The sequence below is a fragment of the Taudactylus pleione genome, unplaced genomic scaffold, assembly GCF_031769625.1.
Source record: "Taudactylus pleione unplaced genomic scaffold, aTauple2 ptg000016l, whole genome shotgun sequence".
Classification (NCBI taxonomy): Eukaryota; Metazoa; Chordata; class Amphibia; order Anura; family Myobatrachidae; genus Taudactylus; species Taudactylus pleione.
In genome coordinates, this window is record NW_028284418.1 from 39970023 (window position 1) to 39990581 (window position 20559).

A 20559-nucleotide genomic window follows, 5' to 3' on the forward strand; every position below is an offset into this window, starting at 1 on the left:
TAACGGTTCAGCGCAATAAACACCTGCCCCTTCTGTTTGTAGGTGACTCTAAGTGGAATAACTGGATAATGTAGCACAGAACATCTTCCTGTCAGGATGTGTGCAATAAATTGCAAATCTGTTTAATACAGAAATTAGTTGTGTATATTGGTTACTCACATTACATACATATTTACATGTTACATACAGTGTGTAAAGCAGGCTGAGGTAACCTGAGTCACGCCACCTGTTGTTGACAAATAACTTTCAGTAGGCCCTGCAAACATCTCAGATGCTGGGAGTTCTAGTTCAGCCCGAGAGCTACAAGCTGCTTTCCTCTGATGTAAACAGCAAGTGTTGGTCCCATTATCCCTATCAACCTACAGTACCTGAGCACAAAGTAAACATCCTGTTTACAGTGTGTACTAGCAGCACCTCCACAAGCAAGGCCACTGCATTTCTATTAGATGTATAAAATACCTCCTCCAGATCGAAGATGTCTTTCAGAAACTGTAGAACTTGATCCTACATTGATCTGCCCCCATAATTTTTAAATTTTTTTGTATTCAAACAAGAATTTATATACTGTTAAAAAGACTTGCAGTGGCGTACGTCACACGCATGTGCACAATAGCGCAGTATTTAAACATCAGTAAATTGAGAGAAAAAAATTAAAACTAGAAGATTAAAAAAAAACACAAAACAGAAAATATTTACAATCGCTGTGTCCTCTTGAACACCCCAATAATTTTCCATGTGTCCATCCACCACCTTATTCAGTGGGAGCAGCCTGCACAATGTCCTGTATGTGCATGGGGAGTGGCTCCAAACTTTGTCTTGCGGATCAGAATCTCATATGTGCAATCACTGCAGCACCCCGATACACTGAGCAAGGTCTCATCTATCTCAAACTGTAAAGCATCTCTGAAGAATTGGTAAACACTGCGATTGTGTTTGAACAGTGTAAGGATGACTTTCTTCATCTGTGTGCTATTTGCCATCAATTGTAAGATTTGTACCAGGAATTTTCCCAATCCTTTCCTGCGGACACAGATTTCCAACTGCACCTCATAACAATAAAGGACCTCATCCCCTCACTCCATGTCAAATCTGAAGTGTACAAAAGCAACAGGTGCAGAAAGCTCATCTCTGGCAATAAGGTACCTGGCATCTGTCAGCTCTTCAGGCTTTTCCTACTCATTCCATCCCCACTCGCTCTTTTTATATAGCAGCTGCATATTTGTCTTTGTGAGTTCAAATACCCAGTCTAGAGTCTTCTGGTCCAAATATGTTACTCTGCAGCACTCTATAAACAGATTCAACACATTTCTGTCAGACATCAAACAAAGACTGGAAAAGCTCTTAAAGGGTCACCTGGCTGATTGGCCACTTGCACCTTGGCACACACAGCTTTCATTACAGCACGTTCCTCTTGGCATTTTTGTTTTTACTCTTTTGCCCATGCATACTTCCTCCCCATGACATAACTGATGACTTAATACTCTGAAGCCCGGTTCGGTGCTGGAGGGGGTGAAGAAGCTCATACATTTTTTTTAAGAATCAAAACATTAAAATAAATAAATTAAAAACTAATCAATCCTTCCGTCTTTTCCCTGTCTTCAGTCCATAAACTTATTCCAACTCCCTCGGGCCTCTGACCTAGTTCTTGATTAATGAAAACATTCTTGGTGTTTAAACTTCTTAGGGGTCATATAGTTTATTAAACTGCCATCCTGTCTACCCCTGCAGTGCCACTCTGTGCCATGTTTGAAGTTGAACTGTCACATGTTAGTGCCGCCCACTGCTGTCGCTTAGCGTAGTCAGCTAGCTGGATGCAACATTTTGGCCTAAATTGGATTAAATCAATATTGTAAGCTGTGAGGTGGTCAAAATTGACTGGAAATAAATGTTACTGAGGTTAATAATACTGTTGGAACAAAAACAGGCACAAATTATGCGATTTTAGCTGTTATTATTTTTTTGAAAAACTACAGATCCAAAACACGTAAGGGCGGTTTTGCCAAATCCAGATTCAAAACACGACGGAGATACAGAACCAAAACCAAAACATGGGGGTCAGTGCACACCCACATTTAAAATACAAGTTTGTCTTTCTGATAAGATTTTAATAAGTATGAAAATCTATGGGTTTTTAAAAAATAAATTGCATGTCAGTCAATATCCTTACCTGATAAAGAAACTTCACAAGGATTTTTGAATTCAGCACAAAAAATACTATAAGATTCACGTATATTCCTCCTTGGAACACCATTTTTGTTTTGTCTCCTAGTGTTAACTGTAGAATTTAGGCTGGTTGGGATGAGACAAAATGATGTTGTCAGGCCCTGCACCCTTCCCTGGCTCCCAACGGCAGAAACTAGCAGTGTGGGACTTTTAGGCAAAATTTTCCTTCATTGAATTCCTGCAGTGCTAAAAGCAAGTGTTAATCATTCTTTGCACTTTCAATGTATATGCAGAGAACAATTCCCATTTGTCCTTGGCAGTGAAGAGGTTAATAGTAATAGAAACAAGGGGTGACTGGAAACAAAGAGTTAACCCTTCACTGAGGTGGTCCTTTTGGTTGCTGTCAGGATGAAATGTAACCTGCTGTACCACCCTGTTTCAGAAAATGGAATGGATTTATGGGGTGTTACAGAGCATTTGGACCAAGGGAGAATAAAAAGGACAACTACAGTATTCACTGTGTCATGAGTTAAGTTGCTGTTGATAATAAGGAATTTCACTCCTCTATAATAGGATAAACATGTGCTTTGGACATTAATTACTCCAATGTCCGCAGGTGACCTATAGATGTAGTTGGACGATTTTCTGTCTTGTACTCCATCAACACGATAGTGAAGTATGCAGATCTGGTTACCTCATTCCACCCCCTTCTAACGAAAATAGAGGGATTGAATGAGGTAATTACCTCTGTACAGCATGCTGTACTTTACATTCTTGTATTGATGACCATTTATTGTTATTAAATGTCTGATGTTTCATTATTATTTTTCTCTAAAAAGCATTCATTTATTTTACATCGTAAGAGCCAAAATGTCAATGAACAAACTACAGAGAAAAAACAATTGTGAATCAGACCTGTTTATATTTTTTCAAAGCCTAAGAGTGCCATCTACTGGTAGTTTTCATGTATTTGTTTGGTTTTTCTTATTGTAGAAAACATCTGAAATGCTTTATCTTGACCTAAGTGAATCGTACAGTAGCCAAATAAGCTTATTTATTTTTTTGTCTGGTTCTTAGCACAGTCTCTGGAGAGACAAGGCCGTATATTGGTTATGTCCGATATTGCTTTACACCATTTTCCAATATAATATGTTGGCTGATCCTAGGAAAAATGAGTACTGCACATTTTTTGTTGAAAATTTTATGCTGAACAAAATTTCAAATGTAATTTTTTAACAAACTATAAGGCGGGACGTACTTACACTAAAATGCGGTCAGACCTCAGAAAATTGCAATTTTCGGTGTTTTGACCACATTTACCATATGTAAAAAGCACCATAAACATAGGCGTGCGCAGGTCCCGGCACAGGGGGTGCCGCTTTGGTACTTCCTCCTCTACCGCGTCATGAACAACCCTGTCCACACCTCCCAACGGTACATAGACAACTCATCTGGCCGTCCAGGTGAGTAGTCTATGTCCCAGAGGGAGGGGGGCGGGTTAGTCCATGACCTTGCAGAGGGAGAAGTGCTGAAGCGGCACCCCCTGTGCCAGGACCTGCACACGCCTATGTCCATAAAGCGAAACTTTCAAAAGTTTGCACCCAATAGAAGCCTATGGGCTTCTTTTTGAAGCATTCCCCAAAAGTGATCCAATAGGATCCCTACTAGGGTCCCTCAAAGTTCATGCATGCACTGGCCAATGGCTACACATGCGCAGAAGGACTCCTGGGTCATAAACTTAGAAGTCCTCACGCAACAAAAGACAGCTCCAGGGGTGTATCTAGGGATCCAAGCGCCCCTGGCAATGTAATGGCCTGGCATCCCCCCCCCCTATGCAGTGCCCCCAGTAGTAACCCTCCAGTAGCAATCCCCCTATGCTGCATTGCCCCCATTAGTAGCCCACCTATACAGTGCCCCCAGTAGTAGTCCCCCCTATACAGTGCCCCCAGTAGCAGGCACCCCCCCATAAAGTGCCCCAGTAGTGGCCACCCCCTATTTCAGTGCCCACAGTAGTGGCCAACCCTATAGAGTGCCCCCAGTAGTGGCCACCCCTATAGAGTGCCCACAGTAGTGGCCACCCATATACAGAGCCCCCAGTAGCAGGCACCCCCCATAAAGTGCCCCCAGTAGCGGCCACCCCTTATATCAGTGCCCCCAGTAGTGGCCACCCCCTAAACTGCCCACAGTAGTGGCCTCCCCTATAGAGTGCCCCCAGTAGTGGCCACCCCTATACAGAGCCCCCAGTAGTGGCCACCCCTTATATCAGTGCCCCCAGTAGTGGCCACCCCTATACAGTGCCCCCAGTAATGGCCACCCCCTAAATTGCCTCCAGTCTTGGCCTCCCCTATAGAGTGCCCCCAGTAGTGGCCACCCCTATAGAGAGCCCCCTGTAGCGGGCACCCCCCCCCATAAATTGCCCCCAGTAGCGGCCACCCCCTATTTCAGTGCCCCCCCTACACACCACACATACACAAAGAAAAAAAAAAACTTACCTTATCCTCGCTCCTGTCGCGACCGCCGCTGTCCGCTCAGTCCCGCCCGCTCTTCTCCTGCATGGGAGAGACATCATACATCATGACGTCTCTCCCATCACATGCTGCAGAGGGAGCCGGAAGACAGAGCTCATTAGTGAGCTCCAGCCGGCTCCCTCCGCGGTCAAAGCAGCAGCAAATGAGAGTCTGTCTGGCTCTCATTAGCTGGCTGCTATTACAAACACACAGCCGCCGCTGGCGGCTGCGTGTTTGTAAACTGTGTAGGGCAGACCGCTCTCACTGCGGTCTGCCCTAGACTTGTGGGGCTGAGGGACTTGTCCACCCCTTGGCTACTGGTGGCACTGCCGGGTGGCGCCCCCCCCCCCCTTTGGTCGGCGCCCCTGGCGAGTGCCATTCTGGCCAATGGGTAGATACGCCCCTGGACAGCTCTTAGCGAAAGAGCTGTCTTTTGCCGTTTTATTCACAAAACTAGATAAATACGGTATTAACAAACACCATTGTGCACGGGGTAAGTGGCGGGATGTATCGCATCCAAAATGCGATGCATGATACATCCAGCCTTTAATTAAACAACTAAAAATGGTTTAAAAATTATAAAAATAAAAATATATATTGTTATAAAAAACATGGCTAGGTTTCAGAAAGTGATAATTTTTTGCTAACAAATGCTCTAAGTGTTAGAGGCGCACTTTGCGCTGCTTGTTTGCCGGAGCACAGTAGCCTCTTGGCACTAGAACGCAGTGGCTTTCTCCATGGAGATGCAACCTTGAACTCCGCACTTCTGCACAGGGGCGTAACTAGAACTTTGTGGGTCCATAGCAAAATTTGTAAGGGGCCCTCCATTCACATTATGCCACAGGGGAATGCAAATGTCTTATATGAACTGGAACATAAAACCAGTAAGTGTCCCTGCATCCGATGGTAGGTTGGTATAGGCTGTGCAGTGAATGTCCTTAGAGGATGGCATCCCACTGCTCTAAATATTAATGTTAAATGTTCTGTATAAAGTGGCTGCTCCTGACATACAATATACAATAGATGGGGTACCCTTAGGTAGACAAGCAGGGGGAACAGTCTGGTGAGTATAAGTAAGTGAGCCGACTCTGGGCTAACTGTCCTCTCAAGGTGAGGGAAGGCACACAGGGATTTGCTTGATCCAGGCGCCCCTCTGTTGCTTGTGTTTCACCGAGACATAGCTATAGCCTGGAGAGGGGATGATGGCAGCTTTGAGCTAACCTAACGCATTACTGGGCATCCCCTCCTCTCACAGAGTCTTACCTTCCTCACTCTTGGGTGTCCCGGCATCCGCTCATCTCCTTCACAGCAAGTGCTGTCTCTTGCTTGCTGCCTCTGCGGTCTGTGTGCTGGCACTTCCAGGTCTGGACGATGGCGGGCACGTGGTCACTACTTCTGCCAGCTCTGGGTGGCTTAGTCTTCCCTGCGGGGTATATTAGGTGCTATACCAGTCGGATGACATTACCCAGCTCTCCCCCGCACACAGACTCCTAACCACTTATCAGCTAACAACCTTGCTTCACACCCAGGATGCAGGCGGTTGCTTGTTGAGCAGGAGAGCCACCTAAGCCGCTGGGCCCCATAGCAAGCACACCCCTTTCACCCTATATAGTTACACCACTGCTTCTGCACATGCATGGCTTCCTATTGCGTCTTTCCTTCATCCGTCCTTCATTATGGACGCAGTCCTGAGTACCCCCAAGATGGAGGAGCACAGTATATACATTGTGCCACATCTCATAGTACATATATAAAAACCCGCTGCCACCACTGTATATCAGTCCACAGTGTGTGAACTAGATGCACTACAATGCCCAGTATAACCCTGATGCTCCTGGCTGCAACTGGACAATCTGTCAACCTGTACCTGCTGTTAACCCTGTTATCATGCTACCTTATGTACTTCTACCAGGTTAATAGAACAATTCCCTGGTTAAGTCAATCTGCCATGTGGAATAACCTCAATTTACACACCATTACCACCGTAGTGTCTGCCATTAGGTTATGGGCCCAAGTTGCTAACGTACTAAGCCTGCCAGAATGCTCAGACACCAGCATGTAAAGATTGAAGATTCCAAGAAATAGAGATGTGCGTCTTCAGTTTTTGGGAATCGAACATACCTAAACTTGGGGGTTCCAAGTGGAACCAAGTCTCGGCACAGGTCTTCCCACCAGGTTTGAATCTCAGAATGAGACAAAACGTTGTCTTCTAGGAAATGTCAGATCTCGCGTGTTTTGGATTGCATACAACAAACCCTCCCTCGTGATCAGGTGCAATTTCACACAGGAAAGTGTAGGGTTAGGTTGTGGGTTTGTACTTCAAAATAAATGACATTAGGAGGACAGAGACAGTTAGTAGTAAGTAAATGAGAGTAGGTAGGAAGGGTGACTCGTTGCAGGCATCTTTCTCACTGTATATGTGTGTTTGTCAGACACACTACCAACATATAACTGTAATCCAGTGCACTGCAATGCAAACAGGCTACTGTGTGTCATAAATACTAGCACATGCAATCTAGTGCTGCAAAGCAAATAGGCAGTTTGTTTTTTTATGTATGTTTGCTAAGTAAGCTTGACTTGTTTTTCACATATATCAGTATCTCAAATCTCTACACTGCAGTATAACATAGGAAATAACCTCTTTTCCTGTTATTAATAAATAATAATTGCAAAAAAAATATTTTTTTGCTTGTATTTAAACATTCACTTCAGGGATTAGATTATAGTTTATTTGAAAATGTATTTTTTCAAGATTGTGTGTTTCATAATGGCAGCGTATAATACTGTGCTTAGTGAACATGTGTACAGTAGATGTATCCCTGTCAGCTACTTCCCAAAAATAAATAAGTGGAAACAAGGTGTTAACAAAAATCTTCAGTCTTTTAATAAAACGTCATGGTAAATGTAACAGTCCCTCCTTTCCCTATCTCATTGTACATTCACTTGGTGTGGTGGCAGTTAAGTTTAACTACAGTAGCTTTAACCTTGTGCTGGTGTAAAGTATAAAATCAATCATGGATCAGTTGATAGAAGAGCAGCAGCAAATCAGTACTAGTGCTGGCAGTGATAGTACTTTTAACATCTATTAAAGAAGGTCAAGGGGAAAGAAATTTAAGAAAAAGCACAAAGCAAGAAAATATTTCACAATTTTAAAGAAAACATCTCCTCTATAAGGAGAAAAGTTACTGCCTAAAAAAATTAAATTGGCATCATGCCATACATCACACGCAGTGGCAAGGAATGGCTCAGATCATGGCTTTCTTTACAAGGGATGGTCCTGCTACTGCTGTTTCATGCACTAGAATGCCTATTTCGAAAATCGGGGTCAAGCATCAGGCATCTTCTCTAACATCGCATGCAACACCTTCTCAATCTGAGTCTAGATGTGTCACCTTTATACAGCCGTAACAGGGCTGTTACACTACAAAAAATTGTGATGCTAAATATACCTACAGTTGAAAGTGTGCCAGAGACTGAAACCATAGACTTAAGCAATCAGCCACAAAGCAGGAGTTCTTTGAGGAGCAGCAAAGGTAAACCTCCTAGAAGGCACAGTACGGAATTTGCAAACTTTGGCCCTCATTCAGAGCCGTTCGCTATTTGCGGTCGTTCGTTCAAAAACAAGGGGTGGCTATTCAAATGATCCGTTCGCACACTGCAGTCTGTTCACACCTCTAAGTCTGAACGAGCGAGCAAAACATACGCTCGTTTATTTGATAAAAACGCCCCCTGGCCGCTCGCACCATACGTCATGTCCGCTATTTATTAGATTAATCGAGTACATCGTACAGCGTATGAACTGCTCGCTATTCTTGTGGTTGGTTTTTTCAACCGCTATTTTGCGAGCAGTTCTGAGTTAAAAAAAAACAAGTGACGTGGTCAATGACGCTGCTGTATTAATTATGCACTCCCTTAAAACGCCCGTTTTGACCTTTAAGCACGCCTGCGTTCGAATTCCACTCCCCCGTTTTCAAGCACCTTCCCCTGTTACCACCCACATACGCCTCATTCTGTCATTCAAAATAGCAGGCACTCGCTATATAGCGTACAAACGATTTTCGGCCGTACTGACTGGTTCGCGCATGCGTACTAAAAACCGTACGCATGCGCAGATGTGCAAACATCGCTCGGAACGAGCGTACTGCCGCTAGCGAGCGGCTCTGAATGAGGGCCTTTGTCTGCTGTGAACCTCAAACACCCAAAAAAAGCAAAATTAAGTAGCGACCGGCAAGAGTGGAAGTATGTTATAGATAAAGAACTTACAGCTTTTGACAACAATGACACATGGACTATTGTGGAAGGCCGAATGATCGTAAAACGTCAAAAACAAGATTAAAACAGATGGAAGTCGTGCATGTTACAAAGACCGTAACTGGTCTACTCTTTTATATAATACAAGATGAGTTTGTATGTACTTGCAGTATCAGAATCCAAATTTTAAAAGATGAGTGAGTCAATTTCTGATGTAGGTGTGAACTCAAAAGTGAATATTATTATTATTATTATTATTATTATCATCATCCTTTATTTATATGGTTCCACAAGGGTTCCGCAGTACCTCGCAAAGTTCATAAACAAATGAGCAAATAAAAAAACAGCGACTTACAGTACAAAACATTGCAGAACAAGTACATTGTTTATAAACATTGCTGCAATAGTGATCATACCACTCAAAAGTAGCAGGACATCAGCAACCAAGTGTTAGGTGCCATTTGTGGGGAGTTTGGAGTAGATAATTGTATGAGTAAAGGAAGGAGAAGCACATGAAGGAAGAGGGCCCTGCTTCCGAGAACTTACATTCTAAAGGTGAGGGACAGACAAGGGTGACACAGAATGGGTAGACAGTGAGGAAGAAGCATGAAGCAGCAGGTTAGGATGAGAGCTGGAAGGCTTTGATGAAGTAGTGGGTCTTGTAAGCTCATTTGAAGATTTGTAGAGAGGTGGAGAGTCTGATAGGGAGAGGGAGAGGGAGACAGTTCCAGAGGTAGGGAGCAGCACGGGCAAAAAGTGGGAATAAGTTATCAGTTGGCAAGAGAGGCGGCATGTATTTGTTGAGCGAAGTGGGTGGACAGGAGTGTGATGTGAGATGAGATCAGAGATGTAAATGGGAGAGGGCTAAGGGCTTTGTAAGTGAGTGTAAGAACCTTGAATTTGGTTCTGAAGGGGAAGGGGAGCCAATGTAGGGCTTAAGGGAGAGGGGAGGAAGATGTAGAACATTTGGAGAGGAAGATGAGCCAAGCAGCAGCATTGAGAACAGATCGGAGTGAAGAGAGATGGGAGTTGGGGAGGCCAGATAAGAGGAGGTTACAATAGTCCAATCTGGAGATGAACAGTGAGTGGATGAGGTTTGTAGTTGCCTCCAGGGTGAGAAAGGGTCTGATCCTGGAAATATTTTGAGATGGAAGCGGCATGACTGTGAGAGATACTGAATGTGTGGTTTGAAGGAGAGGGAGGAGTCAAGGGTAACTCCAAGACAGAGCACTTGGGGGCTACAGGAGATAGTTGCGCCATTAATAGATAATGATATTATGGGCAGTGAGGTTGTGCGGGAGGGTGGGAAGATGTTCAGCTCAGTCTTAGACATGTTAAGTGTAAGAAAGCGCTGTGACATCCAGGAACATATAGCAGAGAGGCAGTTGGAATTATGAGTGTGGAGAGAGGGGAAGAGGTCAGGGGAGGAAAGGTAGATCTGAGTATCATCAGCATAGAGATGATATTGTAGGCCAAAAGAGCTGATGATGATAACACCTAAAGAAGATGCATAGAGGGAGAAAAAGAGAGGTTCAACACCTACCATTAGTGGAAATGGGGGGGAAGAGGAGACCTGATAGGAGACAGAGAAGGAACGGTCAGAGAGGTAGGACAGCCAGGAGAGGGCAGTATAACGTAGACCAAGAGAGTGAAGGATCTGCATGAGGAAAGGGTGGTCCACAGTGTCAAAAGCAGCAGAGAGGTCAAGGAGAATGAGCAGAGAGTAGTGGCTCTTAGATTTGGCAGCAAGGAGGTCATTGCTGACTCTTGTAAGGGCAGTTTCAGTGGAGTGGAGAGAATAGAAGCCAGACTGAAATGGTTTTAGCAGGGAGTGGGGGGAAAGAAAGGTGGTAAGGTGGTTGTAGACGACACGCTCAAGGAGTTTGGAGACAGAAGGGAGGAGAGAAATGGATCAGTAGTTGGAGAGAGTGTTAGGATTGAGGTTGGGTTTTCTAAGAATGGGCGAGACAAGGGCATGTTTGAATGCAGGAGGTACAATGCGGTCGTCATGGGGGGGTTGCGGTAGACGGTGGTGGCGGATGCGCAGACACAGTCTTCCTGTATTTTTTCCAAAATATACAGGGAAAAGTGTGCGGACGGGATTTGAAGGGACAGAGCTTTATCGCAAGCTCTGTCCCTGCAGGGGATTTTTGATAAATTACTGTGATATTTCCTAAATTTGCAATGCGGATTTAGTTGTAAATATCACACTACAACCGCATTTTAACTGCAGATTGTAGTAACTAGGACCCTTTATGTTCCAAGAAGAGAAGCCCACATTTACAAATATTGTTTAGGAGCAATGGCAATTCTAAATTAAAAGTTACTGATAACACAAACAACATATATTACACATTGCATTTAAATTTTTGTACAACACTGTATTCTCCTGTTTTGTGTGTGTTCGTATGAATGTACTTATCTGTTGTACGATAAAGAGAATTTTGAATAAAAAGTTAATTTCAATAAAACTGTAACTACCATGTGAAAAGGTGGAATTGATGCCAAATGCATACTGCAATTCCAAGAGTAGGCAGACAACTAGCAGTTGATGTTATACATACACTTAAAGATTCCTTTACATGGGGGAGATGTAGCAAATCATGAGGAGAGAAAAAGTGGAGAGATAAAGTACCAACCAATCAGCTCCTAACTGTCCTTTTTGAAGCACAGCCTGAAAAATGGCAGTTAAATGCTGATTGGTTGGTACTTTATCCTATCTTGCCTATTTTGCACTCTCACCTCGGGGAGAAGCCCAGATAAGAGATGCAGCTGATTGGAAGAGGGGGAAGGGCCCGATGCTACGTGTCACTAGGCCCCACTCCTTCACAGGAATGGCGCAAATCGTGGGTCAAACGAGAGGGGGCATGGCTAATATGACGTGATTTTCATAGAAACCTGTCCTATTGGCCCCGTTCCCTCCTCGTTTACCCGAGATTCACAGCAATATCCTACTCATAGTGCCCACTTCGCTAGAAAAACAGCAAGATTTGAGAATGCCACCTACTCTTTTGGGGGTCCGTGGGACTGCCTGCAATTTCTGGAGTCTCCCACAACTTCCGGAATTGTAGGCAAGTATGACTTTATCACTCTCCATTTTATTTATCACCAAGGTTTGATGCATCTCCGTCTCAAGAAACCAAAATCAAGAGTACATACATGCTTGGGAGGGAGGGGGGGAGAGGGGGGCTAAGCGTGGCTTGGCTAGGCATGGAGTAGGACACAGGTCCCTTTGCTCTCCAGCCCAATGATCCTTTCTATTATCCCGCTGCCCACAGAAAGCTCCCGTTTGTCTTCTCCCTGCTGCCTAATTTATCTCTCCTACCCTGGGGAGGGTACTGGCTACCTGGATGCTGTGTGTCCTCCTTTCTGGCTGCATTCTGCTCCAGACCCCATGCTGTGTGAGATGCTGTGATGCCATCTTGGCTTCGGTGTCTCTGCTGTGCTATGGTTTCCTCCAGTCCCCGGCGGCTCTCCCGGCCTCTGCGAGTGACGGTGACCCAGCGGTGCTCCTCTGGCCCCCTGACAGTGCTCCTGGTCACATACTCCAGCACATGCCTCCAGTCTCCAACGCCTACATTCTACTCTCAGCAGTTTTGGTGGTCCTGACTCTACCTCCCTATCTTCTGTGTGGTACACAGTCTGTGCTTGCACTTTAACCCTCTTTGGCCTCTATTATTATTCTGTGCTGTGGGCTCCTAAGGCCTCATTCATGGCTGGGACTGCTGCTTCTTTTCCTGGATACTCCGGAAGTGCTTGCTTTACTGAGGTACCCTGTTTTCTCTGTGACTGAGATCCTGTCTCTATTCTGTGCTTATTATGGATAAACTCCTTCAGGCTATTGCCAGTTCAGGACAGAGGTTGGAGGCTCAGGTCCTGAAATTACATGCTGAATTATCCTCCTTGCGACCGGATATTTCTCCAGTGTGGGTTCGGGGGGCTATGGCTGAGAGCTCTGCTTCCATCTTCCTGGATAATCCTGTTGATGCCTGCCTGACTCCACTGGAATCTTGGAAGGTGGCATATCTGGAATCCACTGCTGTATTTGTACAATGTGTTGCTCAGAGTTTATTCTCTCCTCGATTCAGGGGCATTTCTAGAGAGGAGGGGGCCCGTGTGCAGTCTCCGACTGCCAGCGCCGCAGTTAGAGACTCTGGGCACTAGAGTGCGCCCAGAGTCTATAGAGTATGCACAGGTCACCGGGAAAATGGCTGTGGCGGCCATTATACCTGTACTGCGTATGCGCAAACGACGGGAAAATGGCGCCGGACCCCGGCTCCGAAGTGGGACTCTGGAGAGGTAAGTATGGTATGGGTGCAGGGTGTGCGGTGCGGGACCCCGCACACCCTGCACCCATTATAGATACGCCCCTGCCTCGATTTGATATTAGGCGAGCCTATTATATATCTCTGTGGCCTCCATTGTTGAGCGGTCCTCTGGGAGCATATATTGTAAAACATTTTATTCTGCGGGTATTATAGTTCGCCTTACTGTGATTGGGGGGACTACTTTAACATGGGCCTGTTCTTGGGGCTCACTGTGGGGTGACCCTCCTTGAATTACTTTTTTGATATCTGCTTATGTTTTAGCATTCTGTTTTGATTTATGTGTACTCGCCATATTGTGTTGACATGGTTTTTTTTTTTCATGTATATTTTCATGGTTCTGTTAATTGTACCGTTAACTTCTGTCTGTATGTTTTTGTATTCCTATTTTATTCTGTATTGCATACCCCCAGGATCTAATCCTGCTTGTTTAGGTTTAGGATCTGGTAAGGGTTTTATTTTCTGGACTTTTCTAGTAGCTTTTTTCATCCTTGGTTGAATGCACCATGGCCTTAAGGCACATGGGAATAGTTGCCCCCTAGTTCTTTGGGAGCAAGGTGAAGGGGAGGGGGGGTTGTTTGGGAATCCAAAAATGCAGTGAGTTGGGGGAACAGTCATATAGGGTGGGAGGATAGGTAAGTTGGGGGTATGGTCATATAGGGTGGGGGTGGGTGTTTATCACTATATACTGTAGCTTATGTTTTGGAGACAATGCCTAATGTATATCCTCTTTTTTTTCTTATTTTACTATTTGCTAATAGATGTCTGTTTTATGTAGACACATTGGTATTGGGGCGGTTTGACCTGGTTTTGGGATATACCCATGATACACTGATTTTCTCCTAGATCTAAATTCATACTTGTTATACTGATACTCGGTAGTCTCTTAGAGTTGTGTTGTGAATGGTGCCTTCGGTTTCTCACTTCACTATTAATACACTGTAAGGGTCTTTTGTATTCGTCGATTTTATATATTCTGTAAAACAATGTTGTGTGGTTGTCCTGGACCTGACACTGATGAGTGGATCGCTCTGTATTATACTATGCTATGTCTTTGTAATGTTCTCCTTTTATTTGATTACTAGCTGGAGTACCCGGCGTTGCCCGGGATTTTAAGAATGTTTGTTTACACATCATCCTCCAACCAACCTCTCCTTAGGCAGGCCTCACGAAAAGTGTGACAAACTTCCCCATGAACAGTCCTAAGGTCTTCGAAGGAAGTAGGACCTGTAACAGTGTAAAACAAACTTCGGAGATAGAAGCATTGAAAATTTGTTGGATGTACAGTGTAAACACGGCCAAGAGCTTCTGTTGCTCTGATATCAGGATGACTATCTACAGCGACTCCTTGTTTTCTGCGCAGAAAAACTTTGGGAGAAGCATTCCATGTGTAATATTTTGGCAGCTCACAGTACAGCAGGGTCCTTGCAAAGTCATCATTTTGACACAGTTGGAAGAAAGAAGTGAATGTTGTTGCGTAATTTGGTATAGTCAGAGAGCTGAGAATGCTGGCAAAGCCTGCTAAAGCTCTCTTCGATAATAATCATTAAGATCATTACAAAACATGACAACACAAAACGCTTGCTCTGAGGCCTTACCCATAAGCCGTGAGGCTCCACAATGAGTGTCCAGCAAAAATTGTGTTTTTTAATTAATTAAAAATTAACAGTAATTAATTTCCATTAAAAAAAAATTTAGTTGCCTCCGCCGTGTTTTAATACATTCGAATGTAAAATGGCACGATTTTCGCTTGTAAACCGTGGATTTGTATAGAAAGACAGAAGTACAGAAGGACAAATCTTCGCTTTTATATAGTATAGAACAGTGGTTCTCAAACTTGGTCCTCAGGACCCCACACAGTTCACATTTTGCAGGTCACCCAGCAGGTGCACAGGTGTAATCATTACTCACTAACACATTTCAAAATATCCACAGGTGAAGATAATTATTTCACCTGTGATTTTGTCAAGAGACCTGGAAAACATGCACTGTTTGGGGTCCTGAGGACCGAGTTTGAGAACCTGTGGTATAGAAGATAGAAAATAAAAAATAGTAGATAAGCTAAATCCTTTTGTAATTCCGTACCTGACCTGTAGAGGGCAAATGTCATGCAAAAATTGTGGTTTTTCATTTAATTATAATTTAACCGTAATTAATTTTGATTTCAAATTTTATTAGTTGCCTCCGCCGTGTTTTAATACGCTTTTTCGCTTTTATATAGTAGATTCTGTATTTATCTGACTCCTAACTGTTAATTTCTGGATTATTATGTATAGGTTATGTCTCCTTGTTGTACTGTACAGTTTTCTCTGTTGGTGAAAATGTTAAATTTTTCAAAAATAAACACAATTTTAAAAAAAGAGTACATACATGCTTACCAGAGTTTTTTGCACTCTTTCCATCACTACCATTATGTTGGACTGAGAAATATATATCTGAATTAAAGAGGTTCAGCAAAAGCTCTATGGGACTTATTTATCAATATTGGCCCTCATTCAGAGCCACTCGCTATTTGCAGTCGTTCGTTCTAAAACAAGGGGTGGCTATTCAAATGAACCGTTCGCTGTTTGTGGTCTGTTCACGCCTCTAGGTCTGAACGAGCGAACAAAACTTGCGTTCGTTTTTTTGAAAAATACGCCCCCTGGCCGCTCGCATCCTACGTCATGTCCGCTATTTATTAGATTAATCGAGTACATCGACCAGGGTATGAACTGCTCGCTATTCTTGTGGTTGGTTTTTGCTACCACAATTTTGCGAGCAGTTCTGGCTATAAAAGAACCCAGTGACGTGGTCAATGACGCTGCTGTTTTAAATATGCACACCCATAAAACGCCCGTTTTGACCTTTAAGCACGCCTGCGATCGGATCTCCACTCCCCGTTTTCAAGCACCTTCCCCTGTTACCACCCACATACGCCTCATTCTGTCACTCAAATTATCAGGCATTCGCTATTTTGCGAGCACATGAATTTTGGCCGCACTGAGTGGTTCGCGCATGCGTATAACGATCCGTACGCATGCGCAGTTGGGCAAACATCGCTCGGAGCGAACGAGCAGCCACTTGCGTCCGGCTCTGAATCAGGCCCATTATTTTTTACTAAAAAAATATGAAAATTGGTGTTTTCACACCTTTTTTACATTATTTATGTATCACCTAAATGTACTAGAGGACAATTGTAGGAGAATTTGCAAAATTCTCCTCCATGCCCTAATTATCGTATTTATTTTAGTAACAGATCAAATTTCTCATCTTTGTAATGGAAAATGCAATCTGCTCAGATTTACTAAAGTTGAATTGTAAAAAAATTATAGGAGAAGCTTTTCCCTGTTTCACCTTCCCCAGCTCTGCTCTGACAGGCGGGGGCACCGAGAGGGGGGAGATCAGGTACTATTTACTCAAGCCCAAGTGTGATGGAGGGGCTTGGCAAGGGCCCAGGTTCTGCAGCCCTAACCTCCGCCCCCAGCCACTTTGTCAGGGAGAGAAAGGACTGACTGCTGTTGCAGCAGCCCCTCTCCCAAGCCCAACACACATGCTGCTGGCACACTGTGTGTTGGGCTAGGGAGAAAGGCTGCAGTAGCAGTCAGTCCTCTCCCTGTATTATGTGCAGGGGTAGCGATTGCGCCCCAACCCCCGGATAACGGCTTCGCAGCCGCAAACTTTACTATTTTAATCTTTTGTAAGGAGGGGGTCTTGCCACACCTCCTCGTATTGGCCATGCCCCTCCCTGTACCTGGGCCCAGCAGAGTGTCGGCAGCCCTGCTGACGGGAAGAACAAAGGTGTCTGTGATTAGCCTTGTGTGTCTAAAGAGACCACAAGCTGATCACAGTGCAAAACAATCTATTTAGAATAGAAAAGAACAAAACACTTACGTGCCCCCCAGGGACTTGTGACCGGTGATCTGGTGAGCTCATCTGTGATACAATCAGCTGTTCTCCGTACTCCTGCTCTGTCACCCCGATCATCTGATGTGTGCTATAAACAAGCATCTCAGTTTACAGCACACGTCAGATGACCAGAGTCACAGAGCAGGGGCCCGGAGATTAGATGACCAGATCACAGAGATCACCTGATCACCTGAACGAAGGTAAGTGTAAGCTTAGCAGAGCATGGCGCTCCCCGGTGGCCGTGCATACACAGTCACACTAAATATGCAGAGGACATGTGAAAATATGCTAATTTCTTGGGCACTAAGATGCTCACCTCTGGCGCCTCACATCCCCAGCTTATTTACAAAAGCATACACATCAGATGCACATCAGTCACACATTGAACTCCTGAGTAAGCCTATGCTGTCTCAGACAGAGCGGCTCACCTTATAGACAGTTTCCTCTGCAACTGTGAACAAATTCGCTGAGGCTCACTAGGGCTTACCTAGGAAATGGTCGCAAGACGCTGTGGGCCCCGTTACCTCACCCAAACACGGACTGCCTGCCACTCACTTAGCAAATAATTTCTCTCTGTGACTGTCATCGCTACTTCATAGCCACGTGTGTGCAGTGCGGTTTTGGTGCAAGCGGTGGCAAAATATTGTTCTAACATCGACATTGCATCTGTCACGGCCAGGGTATTTCAGCATGGCGCAAGGCGGGTGTTACCTGTGAGGTCGTTGTGGCGCGGGCTGTCTGGTGGTGGAGCTGGTGTCTGGCGGGGGGCTTTGGCTGCGCGCATTGTTGTGCGGCCCTGTTGTCACTCTGCGCTGGTGAGGCCTGGCAGCGTCTCCGTTCCGTTTGGCATGGGCGCCGCCATCTTGCCTTCTGGCCATGTGATGCGGCTGGCCAATCCTGGTGAGTCACATGTTCCCTCCGGCCAGTAACAGCACGGCATGGGATATTTAGGAAGGGTCAGTGCCTTCCTTCTTTGCCAGTGCAACGTGTATCTCAGCCTAGCTGAGAGGGAGTTCTCTGTGCTTTCCTGTTCCTGTGAATTCGCTGTCTGCCAGTCTGCCTGTCAGCTCTTAGGCCCTGATTCAGACCCACTCGCGAGCGGCTGTCCGCTCGCAAGTGGGTCGATGTTCTGCACTGAGCATGCGCACGATGGAGGGAGCTCCGTCGTGCGCATGCGCCAGACGCGACGAGCGAAGGACTTTCCTTCGCTCGTTGTGTCTGATCAAAGGGGGCGTGCTGTCGATGTTGATTGACAGCACGCCCCCTTTGGTGGGCGTGCCGGGGGCGTGCCTCCCTGACGGGGGCGTTCCTAAGGGAACGCCTCCCGTCAGAAGCCGGCCCACTGACATCACTAGTGATGTCAGTGGGAGTGATTTTGGCTCTGATAGAGCCAAAATCACTCCGGGGCTTGCGGTTGAAAACCTCAACCGCAGGCTCCGGCTCGCAGTTTCGATGGTCGCGATGGTCAAGACCATCGCGGCCATCAAACTGCACACTCGTATAGGCTGTGGGTGGTGACCCACAGCTATACGAGCGTCCAGGAGGACGCTCCACAGTTATGGAGGCCGGCCCTCATTCAGAGCGTGCGCTCTGCTCAGAGCGCACGGCTCTGAATGAGGGCCTTAGTTCCCACTGGACTACCCCGCTTCCTCCATCACCCTAGCCCATACCTGAGTGCCTGAGCCTGCTGACATCCTGCGCTTCAGTTCACTACCTGCTAACCTGGCTTGATTATTTTCAGTTCACTACCTGCAAACCTGGCTTGATTATTTTCAGTTTCACTACCTGCACACCTGGACAGCTCTAATTGTTTCTACCTGGACATTAACCCTCTTGCTCCCACCACTGAACTCTTGTGCACATTTATATTTTCCTGGGCTTTTATTTACTGCCACATTATATGTCTACTCAAGCACTTATTAAAAATCCTAGTTTTATTTTCAAATCTGCTTCTGTGATCACTCCTGCTACCACCCCGAGTCCACAAGCAACCCAGAACATAACAGTTTGCACTGGTCCCATAGAGCCGGCCACGGATCAGGAGTCAGGAGTGGATTTGTTCTGGTGCATTTCTGGTCGTTTAGAAAATCTGGAAAACATGCAGCATCAGATGGCTCAATTTCTGCAAGAGATGTCCAAGCGACAGGATAGTTTGCAAACTTCCTTTTCTAACCCTGAAGTACCAGCATCTACATCCGCATCAGCGTCTGGGAATACAGGAGGCAGATCATCTCCCCGCTTACGTCTTCCTTTACCAAATAAATTTGACGGCAATCCTAAACTCTGCCGAGGATTCCTAAATCAGTGTGACATACATTTTACCCTGCAGCCTGACAACTTTCTAACTGCAAGAACTAAAGTGGCTTATATAGTCTGTTATCCGGCCAGGCCTTGGAATGGGCTTCCCCACTCTGGGAGCGCTCAGATCCGCTGCTGGATAATTACGCAGGCTTTGTGTCATCCTTCAGGAGGATTTTCGATGAACCTGGGCGTACTGTATCAGCATCATCAAACATCATGACACTGAGACAAGGGGTCCGTCCTGTCAGTCAATATGCCGTGCAATTTCAAATTTTAGCATCAGAGCTCAAATGGAATGAGGAAGCCCTCACCTCGACCTTCTGGCATGGGTTGTCAGACCGACTAAAGGATGATCTAGTCACTCGAGAGCTTCCTACTAATCTGAACGACATGATTTTGTTGTGTATCAAAGTTGACCTACGCTTCAGGGAACGTCAGGCTGAAAAAAACAGAACTGACCGGCAAAGTTCATTTACCACCTCCATTTCTACCCGTCCCATTCCTTCCCCTACTGAAGAGGAGCCTATGCAGGTGAATCATACACACCTCTCTAAAGAAGAACGTCAGAGAGGAATCCAAAAGAACCTCTGTCTGTACTGCGGAGAGTCCGGTCACCTGCTGATCTCCTGCCCCCGTAAACCGGGAAATGCCAAATCCTAACTGACCCTGGAGACATCAAGTTAGGAGTTATGAACCCGTCTCCAAAAATGTAAGATTTCACGATTACCCTAGCCTTGGATCTTAAACCCAAACCTGTCTTTGCTACTGCTCTACTCGACTCGGGAGCAGCCGGAAATTTCATAACGTCTAGTTTCATAGATAAATTTCACATTCCTTGTTTGTCTCTCAACCATGCCATCTCTCTGACCTCTATAGACGGACGCCCTCTAACTAACGGGATAGTCACCAAAGAGACTCAACCAGTATTGGTCCGAATTGGGGCACTTCATTCTGAGTCCTTAAAATTCCTGGTGATATCAGAGGCCTCTCAAGAAATTGTTCTTGGTCTACCCTGGTTACGTCAACATAATCCCAGGATTGATTGGAGTTCTATGCAGATTCTGTCATGGGGTATGGACTGTCAGAAATCCTGTCTTCCAAAAATTCGACCTGTGAGAAAGACAGTT

The 20559-nt window shown here is 45.3% G+C and overlaps 1 pseudogene; it reads right to left on the reverse strand.

Annotated features, from left to right (window-relative positions):
• Positions 1-755: 755 nt before the first annotated feature.
• Positions 756-1459, reverse strand: LOC148541957 (N-alpha-acetyltransferase 40 pseudogene; annotated as a pseudogene).
• Between the last annotated feature and the right edge of the window lie 19100 nt (positions 1460-20559).